The 12,000-nt window shown below is 47.4% G+C and overlaps 1 pseudogene; it reads right to left on the reverse strand.

The window, feature by feature from the left end:
- Positions 1-5,472: 5,472 nt before the first annotated feature.
- On the reverse strand, positions 5,473-6,508 carry LOC134395596 (zinc finger protein 239-like; annotated as a pseudogene).
- Positions 6,509-12,000: the final 5,492 nt, after the last annotated feature.

Here is a 12,000-nt window from a genome sequence, read left to right on the forward strand (position 1 = left end):
CAGAACTAACGGAAAAGCAACGTGGAAATGGAGGCACAAGAGGAGACAGGAAAAAGGTGCGTTCAGAGATTGCGCGGAACAAGAGAGGTAGAAAGCAGAGGTGGTGAGAGGCATGTGGTAAACCGGGGTGGGGGACTGGATTGAGTATTACGGGGCAGGGGGGGCAGAGTAACGGTAAAAAAGGGTCCGACAGTGGAGTGACAGAAAAGCAGAGGGTGGGAGGAGGAAACAAGCACAAATATTTATTACCGCACCGCTAAATAAATAAAAATACGGAGGGCTGGGGGTGTTCAGCAAAACCTGGCGAAGAGCTGTCAAGGAATGACAAACGCTTCTGCTTCCTTGCCTGCTTTTTCTCAGAGCTTTGGGGCCAGGAGGGCATTTCGCGATTTTGATGCTGAAGGAAGAGGGGGAGCAGGAGAGGGGGGGGTCTGAAAAGGGGCGTTGGACAGCTCCCCCTTGTTAAACCAGAGCAACACCGCCTGCGACCCCACCTCACCCCCCACGTCCGTCATTCTGGCATCCTTCCTTTGTTCCCCGCAGTATGTCATATTTATTTATTCATTTATTTCGGCATTTTTATCCCGCCCTTCTGCCAAAAAGGCTCTCAAGGCGGCTTACAAAAATATGTCTTGACAGTCCCTGCCCACAGGCTTAAAATAATAATAATAATAATAATAATAATAATAATAATAATAATAATAATAATGACACAAAAGGAAAGGGGATTGGGAGGGGGGGAAGCAAAGCAAATTCAGGCACTACATTCTTAGTTGCAAAAGAATATTCCTCCCTCCCTCCAGCCACCCCTTCCCTGTGAGCATTTCCACAAGGTTTGGGTGCAATCGTGGCTCCTGGTCTGCATTTGGGGGGGGGGGGTGTCTTTGGGGGGGAGGAGGGGGCGATGCCTTGCGCCTTCGGGACCACGCGCTCCCCTTTCTCCCCTGACCTCCCACCTACCAGATCCCTACCAGATCCCCTCCCACCTACCAGATCTCTCGACTCACCTCTTGCTAGCTGCAGACGCTGGAAATGCACAGCCCACCACCAGATGCCCAAGTTCAGGCAATGCTAATGCTGCTGCTGCTGCTGCTGCTGCTTCCTCCCAGCCAAGAGGGACGGACAGGAAAAGGAAACACACGCACACCACACCGCTCACATTTCCGGGCTTGTCTAGGCGTCGCAGCTCAGTCACCTTAACCCCCAGAAGGAGCAGAAGCCGCAGCTGCAGCTGTGCTCTTGTAGGGTGACCATATTTTGGAAACCAAAAAGGAGGACAACATGGTCGCCTCCCAAGGGGGCGTGTCCAGCACCAAGGGGGCGTGCCCACCCGAACATAGCCTTGGTCACATGTCTGATTTTACAGCACACGTTTAAGACAAATCTGTTCTACCTAACATCTTAATGTTAAAATCACTGAAATAAAGAACAAATGAGAGATTCAATGTATCTGAAATTAATTTCACTCACTCCTACTTTTGTAGGTTTTGCTGTACTTTGAAGCTTTTGCTATACTCTGTGTGTTACATTCTCTCCTTCCCTCAAATATCTTTTCTGACTGTATCTTCACTCATTGCAAGCTGCTGTTGTTGTTAACAGGGTTTGCTACTGGCCCTAGTGTGGCCAGTAGCAAACGCTGTGTCAAATTGGTGTGGCTAAAGCTCTACCTAAATCCTATCATGGTACAAAGTTTCATCTCTTTATCTTTAAAAATGACGATTTTAAAAATAATAATTTTAAAACCTCAATTTTTAAAAAATTCCTAAAAAATCAATGGATGAACGGATCTGTTTCAAATTTGGTGTGGCTAAAGCTCTACCTAAATCCTATCATGGTACAAAGTTTCATCTCTTTAACTTTAAAAATGACGATTTTAAAAATAATTTTAAAACCTCAATTTTTTAAAAAAAATCCTTAAAAATCAATGGATGAACGGATCTGTTTCAAATTTCGTATGACTAAAGCCCTTCCTATGAGCTACCATTGTGCCAAGTTTCATGTCTTTATCTTAAAAAATGACGGAGTTATAAGCATTTTTGTTAATTCCCATTAGAGCTGCTCTTTGAAAAAAAATCCGGATTTCCCCTCCCCTCCCGGATTTGCCATCAAAAGCCCAGACAAATCTGGGCAAATCCGGGGATATGGTTACCCTAGCTCTTGAGTTTTCTAAACTGGGAGGATTCGTGCCATTTATTACATTTGTATGCCGCCCCTTTGCCAAAGCTCTCTGGGCAGCTCACAAAAATTAAAAAGGACATTAAAGTACAAAAAGAAAAGCATTTAAATAAAAAAAAAACTTGGAAGTTAATTCAGAAGTTGAATATAAGGAGCGGAAGTGCTTAAGAAGCCCATGTTGGAGGCCCATTTGGTATACCGCCCCCTTGCCCCCATTTTGCCTTAAGAGGAAATTTGGGGGATGCACAAATATTTAGGGCCTCTGTCTGTGCCTGGCATACTTATCTAACCAATAGTGACTGGTAGCAGGTGGATTCACCCAAGTGGCTGCTCTCCATTTTCACTTCTGTGTCTAATGAGCACTTTCAGCAGGATTTTTTTTAGAGCAAATAAAATGTGTTAATTGGAAAAGTGACAGAAACCGCTTTTTTCAAGTCTGTATTTGTGCTATTCCACTATACCACAGTGCCACCTAGAGGTTATGTCTCAGAAAAGCAGGAAAGGAAACGTTCTTTGTGTAGTGCTTGGATCTCTATTCTTTGACAAAACCAAAAGGAGAAGCAGCCAATTAACAGCCTGACATGGAAAATCTCTCCGACAGGCATGTCCTCTTCTCCCATCCAGTTTCCCTGTTTTCCCCTCAACTGTCAGTCAGAAAATTCCACAGCCCATGAGCATGCTCAGTCCTGATGTGTCTTGTCTGGGGTGGGTCCCCTAAAGATTTGTGAATTTCTGCACCCCTCACGTCTGAATTGATAATAGCCTATTTTACCATCTCAAGATTCTACCACGTCAATTTGGTGGATGGGTCAATTGGTCGGAGAGGCCTCCTTGTGAGTAGGAGCCTGTTCATGAGCAAAGGCCTACTCATGAGCAAGGCAAAGACCAGGAATCAGGAACGGCTGGAGCGCCACCCATATCAAAGGGGATTATGCTCCTATCAACCAGGCCTCCTCCGAGCCCTAATGAATACTTTTCTGAAAATCAACCCTTCCCTGAATAATTTTATATATTACACTTCTTTGTGCGTTTGGAGAATGTGCTGATCTCATATTCTAGATCAGGGTGGGCAACTTGTGGCTTTCTAAATGTTTTGGCCTACAACTCCCATCAGCGCTAGCCTGAGTAGCCAGTGGGGGGGGGGGGGGGCTTATGGGACTTGTAGGCCAAAATATCTGGAGGGCTACAGGTTGCCCACCCATGCTGTAGACCCCTAGGGCCAAGCTGCACAGCTGGTGACAGGTTCAAGTCGCCGCCAATCAGCTGAGGAGGGAGGGCTAAATCTTTCCTGAAGAAGTGACAGAAAGAAGAGGGGAGCTTCACCCTTCCTTTAACTGCCGTTTTCCCTTGAAACAACCTTCCTTCCCTCCCTCCCTCCCATCCACCGCTGCCAGCTGCTTTTCCCTGAAACGTAGAAGCACAGGCCTGTTAGAAAGATAGAGCATAGAAGCACTGCCTGAAAGAAAACCACCTGAGGGGGGGAAATAGACGGATGGGGGAAAGGGTTAAGACAGTGGAGGCCGGTGACTCTGATTTCGGTAAAGCTGTGAATCCATTCTGGGTTTTAGTCAGAACCAATCAAACTTTAAAGGAACTATACAAGGGTCTGAACCTACTTTGGAGGTAGAGTGCAGCATCAATGGATAACTGCTTTAGAGTTCTGGCTGGTTCTGACTGAACCTAGGCTGTCTATACACGAGGAAAGCCCTGTAGTGGCTGTGGATCTGCGCTGCGTCAGTTAGACGACGCAAGCGCAGGTTCGCAGCTGCCATGGGGCTTCAATGCAACGCTGTGTTTTGAAAAAGTTAGGGATTTACCCCGACTCTTTCAAATGGAGTGACGTCAACGCAGCACTTCTGCCGTGTAATGTCACTCCAGGGCCAACCTGGGGGCGGAGCCTGGTCAAAGGCGACCAACGATTGGTTGTCTTCCTCCAGGAAGTGGGCGGGGGTGGCTCCGGGACCAGGATGGCCGCCCAGAAAACCTGCACTCCCTCCTCGGCATCGGGATTACCCAACACCACCCCAGAGGAGGGAAAGTTTGAAGAGGGAGGTGGTGCCAGCCCAGCGCCGTGAAGACAGCCCCCTGGAATGGATCCACAGACCCACCAAAATCAGAGCCACCAACCTCCAATGGTTAAGCATTCCCTCCCAACGGCTACTTCTCTGCTTCAAATCGCCCTCGCCCCACACAACTTTACAGCTGTTCAGCAAAGAGATGTCTTTAATGCGGTGTCACGTTAAAGGTCTGAGCAAGTACTGAGAATGTTCCCAGGATAGGTGTGCGCAAAGGGTGTTCCGGGAGTGCCCAGGCACACCCTAATGTCCCAAACAGTAAGAGCCAAACTGGGGGGCCATTGAGTAGGGATCCAGAAGGGGATCCAGACGCAGCAGGAATGGTCCTCCGGCTGCCCTCTGGCTACCCCACTACTACTGACAGCACACTGTTGCTCCCGGCAGCAGGAATGAAAAGGAATCACTCTGCCGAGAGCCTCTCTACTGGGAGCCACACTTCAAAGAGGCCAGGAGGAAGGGCCCCAAAGGCTAATATCACCTCTTAAGCTCTTACTCTGGCCAGAGTCACTGCAAACCCCACCAATGCTGGGGCCTGAGGAGCGTCTCCTCACTCCCCCCACCTGCATCAGCCCTCCCGTGGTCAGGCCAGCTGAATGCGGAGTAGGGCATCCATGTCGACAGTGTTTAATAAATCACAGAATCATAGAATAGCAGAGTTGGAAGGTGCCTACAAGGCCATGGAGTCCAACCCCCTGCTCAATGCAGGAATCCACCCTAAAGCATCCCTGACAGATGCTTGTCCAGCTGCCTCTTGAAGGCCTCTAGTGTGGGAGAGCCCACAACTTCCCTAGGTCACTGATTCCATTATCGTACTGCTCTAACAGTCAGGACGTTTTTCCTGATGTCCAGCTGGAATCTGGCTTCCAATAACTTGAGCCCGTTATTCCTTGTCCTGCACTCTGGGAGGATCGAGAAGAGATCCTGGCCCTCCTCTGTGTGACAACCTTTTAAGTATTTGAAGAGTGCTATCACATCTCCCCTCAATCTTCTCTTCTCCGGGCTAAACATGCCCAGTTCTTTCAGTCTCTCTTCATAGGGCTTTGTTTCCAGACCCCTGATCATCCTGGTTGCCCTCCTTCATTTATTCAAATAAATGAATAAAAATAATATCCTTTATTATTGAGTTTTCAATCCATGTTCGCCTTTAAAAAAAAATAAATCCCTGGGTGCACGCCCTAACGAAATGTACTGCGCACGCCTATGGTTCCCAGAAGGAAACATTTCACACAGCTTGAACCCCCAAACGTGTCCCCTCATGTTTCACAAGCCGCGATTTCTGACCGACGCCCTCCCCGTAGTCCAAGCATCTGCACAGCTTCTCTCCCACATGCATCCGCTTGTGCTGAGCCACCTTGGACCTCCAGCTGAAGCTTTTCCCACAGCCCCGGCACCGATACGGCCTCTCGCCCAGGTGCACCTTCCTGTGGTTGCTCAGGTTGGAGCTGGAGACGAAGCTTTTCTCACAGCTGGAACAGCCGTACGGCTTCTCCCCTGTGTGAACGTTCTGGTGCTCGGCCAGCTTGGACCGCATGCCGAAGCTTTTCCCACAGGTCGAGCACCAGTAGGGCTTCTCCCCCGTGTGCGTCCGTTTGTGGTGGATCAGGTTGGACATGGAAATGAACCGTTTCTCGCACTAGGAGCACTTGTACGGCTTCTCCCCCGTGTGGATGTTCTTGTGCTCAATGAGGTTGGAGCTCTTGCCAAAGGTTTTTCCGCACTCAGAGCATTTGTACGGCTTCTCTCCCGAGTGCACCTTTCTGTGATGAGTCAGGTTGGAGCGAGAAAGGAAGCCCTTCCCGCACTCGGCGCACCGGTACGGCTTCTCGCCAGTGTGCATCCCCTCATGGACAAGGAGGTCCAAGCGCTGGCTGAAGCTGTTCTCACACTCGGCGCACCAGTACGGCTTCTCGCCCGTGTGCACGCTGATGTGCCGTACGAGGTGCGAGCTGGTGGTGAAGCCCTTCCCGCACTCGGCACACGCGTAGGGCTTCTCCCCCGTGTGGGTTCTGCCGTGAACGCTGAGGGCCGCTTCCTTGCTGAAGCTTTTGCCATAGTCTGGGCACCGATACAGTTTCTCCCCCGTGTGGACCCTCTCGTGGGTGACGAGGGATTATTTCCGATTGAAGCTCTTGCCGCAGCTGGCGTAGCTGTAGGGCTTCTCCCCCTGTGTAGACCCTCTCGTGCTTCACAAGGTGCGCTCCGCAATCGGAGGCTTTGCCACAATAGGAGCATTCATAGCCCTTTTCTCCGGTCGGCATCTTCCGATTTTTAGGGAGGTGAAAACTCAGGCGGAGGCCTCGCGTCTGGTTTTCCTTATAACTAAAGATTTCCCCTTGTAACGTTTGGTCTCCTTCCTGGCAAAGAAACACTCGTTCTGCTGTCTTCTTTGAGTAACATTCCAGGGCTTTCCCCACCCTCTTCTGATTTCCAGACACTGCTTGCTCCCCAGGACACAGCAAGACTTTCTCCTTGGCTTTTCCCAGTAATGTCTCGTTGACTTCCACTCATGGAGGCCTTTGGGGCTGAAGATTCTTCTCTTCTTGTGCCTTTACTTGCTCGTCACCTGTTGGATTAAAGAGACATCATGAGACAGAACCCATATCGGAGAAACTAGGGTGACCCTATGAAAAGGAGGACAGGGCTCCTGTATCTTTAACAGTTGCATAGAAAAGGGCATTTCAGCAGGTGTCATTTGTATATATGGAGAACCTGGTGAAATTCCCTCTTCGGAAAGCTGCAGGAGCTATACTAGAGTGACCAGATTTAAAAGAGGGCAGGGCACCTGCAGCTTTCACTGTTGTGACGAAGAGGAAATTTCACCAGGTTCTCCATATATACAAATGACACCTGCAGAAATTCCTTTTTCAATACAACTGTTAAAGATACAGGAGCCCTGTCCTCCTTTTCATATGGGCACCCTAGAGAAACCATACTCTGATGAGGAAATAAAGAAGGTGGGGAAAGAAATGATAGATCATCAGGGGTGTAGTGCAGCCAATGTTTACTGAAAGGATGATTTTTTGGGTTAGATTTTTGAATAATAATGAATAATTATAATAATTAACTCGTGTCAATCCCATGCTGCCACAGGTGCTACCAGTCCTGCTGCTTTCCTGCTTTTTTTGCCCTTCAGTCCCTTCACCCCACAGAGGGGCTCATGAATAATGCAAATGTGGCTCATGCATAATGAATCCCCCTTCTGAAATTTGCATGCAGCTCGGCCCTGCCCCCTCCCTCACGGAACTACTGCACCACGGAGCTATTCCAATTCATGCAAAGCCAAGTCTGTTTGCTATTAAATTCATACTTTCACTCTCACCTCCACGGTGCAGTAGTTTTTTGAGGTGGAACAACAGCCCTAACGGTGGTTTGACAACGGTCTGTGAATTCAGACTTCGGGCCTGTTCAGACAACACGCTAAGCCATGGTTAGGCCGCTAACCCTTTTGCAGCAAATGGTTAGTGAGTGTGTTTAAACCATGGTTACGTAGCCACCATGGTTCACGCGACACACTAAGTCATGGCTCACTCAACATGCTAAGTCATAACGCTTAGCTCAAAATGCTTACCCACCGTGGCTCAGTGTGTTGTCTGAACAGGGTCTTAGAGAAAACCACGGTTAGCACCAACTGTGGTTTGTAAGCCAGCTTCAAACCATAGTTTCAGAATCTGGTTTACTGGCTCCTAAATAAACCACACTTCGTGGGCAAGTTCCGGTGCAACCATTCAAGCAAGCCATGCTTTCACATGACACCTGAACCCATCCAGTGACCAGGCCAAATGAGCTTTCTAGATCAGCTGGAATCTGAAACCAGGCCTCCACAGTCTAGACCAGGAATGGGCAACTTGTGGCCCTCCAGATGTTTTGACTATCAGTTCCTAACAGCCCTAGCCAGCATAGCCAAAGGTGAGAAATGATGGAAGCTGAGGCCTTCCCAATGTTCTGGGCTACAAGTTGCTCACCCCTGGTCTAAGTCCAGCACTCTAGCCACTACATTACACTGCTTCAGTGCTTACTCAGAAAGTAACCCTCTCCGTCCCATTCTGGCTGGATCTCTGTGGCAAGCTGTGTTGAGTCAGTATCTTGTGGCATCTGCTCTGATTTGGAGCAATGGACTGCCATGTCTTCCGAATGTCTTGGAATCTGAAACAGAAATGGGGGTCCGATTCAGATCATAATTGGATGTTTGGGAGGCTAAAAGGCCCAGCACACTGTGTGTCCCTGCAAGAATACCATCGGCCATGTATGGCTGACCCCCAAGGACTCCATATGAAGGTGGGAACTCATGTGATTAAATCCTCCTCTTGCACACTCTCCCTCTATCTCTATATATGCAGTGTGATGTAGTGGTTAGAACGTTGGACTGGAACTCAGAGGAGATCTGAGTTCTAGTCTTCACTCGGCCATAAAGTTCACTGGATGACTTTGGGCCAATGACTGATTCTCATCCTAACCTACCTCACAGGGTTCTTGTGAGAATAAAAGGGAGAGGAGGGGGCCATGTAAACCATCACAGGTTCCAGGTAAGAGGAGGGGAAATGAGATATAAATATAATCTAGCCTAGGTCAGAGTCGGGGGTCTGCCACAGCCAGAAACAGCCCGACGGTCCCAACTTTGACAACGTGACAGTCTCTTCCTCCTGCCCCAAACTTCTCTCTCATCTCGGGTCGTGCAGAGTTGTGTGCCTCCATTTTTATCCCTGGATGTCACTCCCAGGCTGGAAACGAAACCCAGTGCTAATAAGTGCACAGTGATGTGGATAAATATACCCTGCTGCATAACCTGATCGTATATGTGGGACCTGCAACAAGATGTTGCAGCATGGCATGCTCCTGTTCAGGATTCCAGCCAGCCATACCCTAGTCCAGGATTCTCCATTCTGCCTCCTCCCCATTTTTTTTTCTTTCTCCAACATTTCGTGCCCGCTGAGGATGCTCAGTCCTCACTGAGGTGTTTTGGGTTCCCCCTACCCCTTTCAGGTTCTTTTTCTAAAGAACGTTTATAGTTCTACGAACCTTGCTAGTACCTTCCTGATTAATGCATGGATGATAGCATTTTGACTACATCCACGCTTGAAGAATGAGTTTGCTGTTAGTATATAACAGCCTTCCCCAACCCGGTGCCTTTCAGATGTTTTGGACTCCAACACCCATCATCCCCAGCTAGCATGGACAATAGTCAGGAATGTTGTGTTTGTGTCCAAAATATCTGCGGGGGGGGGTACTAAATTTGGGGAAACTAGCATATAGGATAATTTTATAGATAATAAACATTACTGTGCTTTATAGATAATAAATATTTCTGTTGCCCCCAATCATAAAGAGAATTTGGTCTTATTTATTTGGGGATTTTTTTAAAAAAAAATCGTATCTTTCCATTCATGAAGGTTGCTAACATCAAAGTAAAAATGAGGCAATAAAAATAAGAAAACCAAGCAGCAATGCAACAAAGATAATACAGCAAGTTAGCCCAATTCCATATAGGACAGCCAACAGCAAATCAATTTCAATAGTAGGCAACAAACTAAAAGCATTAAAGTAGGACAAATTCCCCCAAAGAGCAGGCATTTTTGGTGAAAAGTTGGTAAACACTCTTTTTCTACCTAATTTGAATGTGAAGAATTTTTTTAAAAAGTTGTTTACCAAGCCCAATTTTGTATATATATTTTTGTACTTTTAATCAATAAAAGAAAATTGCATGTGAAATAGGTATTTTTCTTTATAACAGACTGATCCGGCAACATTCACATTTATTGGTCAGCAGAACGAAATAAAATAGTTCTACATTGGTATTGCAATCATGTTTTAGTAAATGTTTAGTAAATGTTTTAGAGCCAGTTTGGTGTAGTGGCTAAAGTGTTGGACTGGGAGTCGGGAGATCTGGGTTCTAGTCCCCACTCGGCCATGGAAGATCGCTGGGTGACTTTGGGCCAGTCACAGACTCTCAGCCCAACCCACCTCACAGGTTTGTTGTTGTGAGGATAAAAATGGAACGGAGAGGATTATGTACACCGCCTTGGATTCCTTGGAGGAAAAAAGGCAGGATATAAATATAATAAAATAATAATAATAATAATAATAATAATAATAATAATAATAATAATAATGGGTGACCATATGAAAAGGAGGACAGGGCTCCTGTATTGAAAAGGAAATTTCAGCAGGTGTCATTTGTATATATGGAGAACCTGGTAAAATTCCCTCTTCATCACAACAGTTAAAGCTGCAGGAGCCCTGCCCTCTTTTAAATCTGGTCACTCTAGCATAGCTCCTGCAGCTTTAACTGTTGTGATGAAGAGGGAATTTCACCAGGTTCCCCATATATACAAATGACACCTGCTGAAATTCCATTTTCTATGCAACTGTTAAAGATACAGGAGCCCTGTCCTCCTTTTCATAGGGTCACCCTAAATAATAATAATAATTGCAATTACCCTGGTTGATGACTTGTGCCAGAGATCTAGGCAGGCTGGTAATGCCCATTCTCTGCTTGGGACTTTAGAAAGCCATTATCAGCCAGAATGTTTGTCTAGATGGGCACAAAATGACTCGCTATAAGGCACGTTCAGACGTTAAACTTTCTTCTCTCTTTTCCTGCCCTGAATCAAGGAATCTCCTCGTTCTTGCTGTAATTCATCCGCTTCTTGAGATCTTTGCATTATCATGCCCCTGGCCCCAGCCCCCTAGAAACCAGAGATCTCTCTCCCTCTCTCAACTGCTTGGGAGGGTAATTCCAAAGCAGATCCGAGACATGGAACAGGAAGGAGCCTACACATTCCCTACACATACACCCTGCACTCCCTTCCTCCAATTTCTGGCTGATCCACTCTAGGCATGAAGAGCTAAGTGCATTTAACCCCTTGAGTCTCTATTAGAAAAGCTGCTGCAGGACAAAGCCCCACACAATGCAGCCCCCAGAATTTCCAAAATTTCACCCCCAAAACAGGAATGCACACTCTTGTCAGGGCTGGCTCCAGAGGTTGGCACAGTTGGGCACTTGCCAGGGCCCCAAGATGAACAGAGAGCACCCAAGAAGACTACCTTGGATATTGTATAGGGTAACCATATGAAAAGGAGGGCAGGGCTCCTGTACTTTTAACAGTTGTATAGCCAAGGGGGTTTCAGCAGGTGTCATTAGTATGCATGCAGCACCTGGTGAAATTCCCTCTTCATCACAACAGTTAAAGCTGTCGGAGCCCTGCCCTCTTGACCAGATACAAAAGAGGGCAGGGCTCTTGCAGCTTGAACTGTTGTGATGAAGAGGGCATTTCACCAGGTGCTGCAGGCCTACAAATGACACCTGCTGAATTCCCCTTTGCTGTGCAACTGTTAAAGATACAGGAGCCCTGGCCTGGTTAAAAACAATAATAACAGCTGAAAGAACTGGGCATGTTTAGCCTGGAGAAGATTGAGGGGAGACATGATAGCACTCTTCAAATACTTGAAAGTTTGTCACACGGAGGAGGGCCAGGATCTCTTCTCGATCATCCCAGAGTGCAGGACACGGAATAATGGGTTCATGTTACAGGAAGTCAGATTCTATCTAGATATCAGGAAAAACTTCCTGACTCTTAGAGCACTACAACAAAGGAACCAGTTACCTAGGGAGGTCGTGGGCTCTCCCACCCTAGAGGCCTTCAAGAGGCAGCTGGACTGCCATCTTTCAGGGATGCTTTTAGGTGGATTCCTACATTGAGCAGGGGGTTGGACTCAATAGCCATATAGGCCCCCTTCCAGCTCTCCATTCTAT

This window comes from Elgaria multicarinata, chromosome 3 (genome assembly GCF_023053635.1).
Source record: "Elgaria multicarinata webbii isolate HBS135686 ecotype San Diego chromosome 3, rElgMul1.1.pri, whole genome shotgun sequence".
Classification (NCBI taxonomy): Eukaryota; Metazoa; Chordata; class Lepidosauria; order Squamata; family Anguidae; genus Elgaria; species Elgaria multicarinata.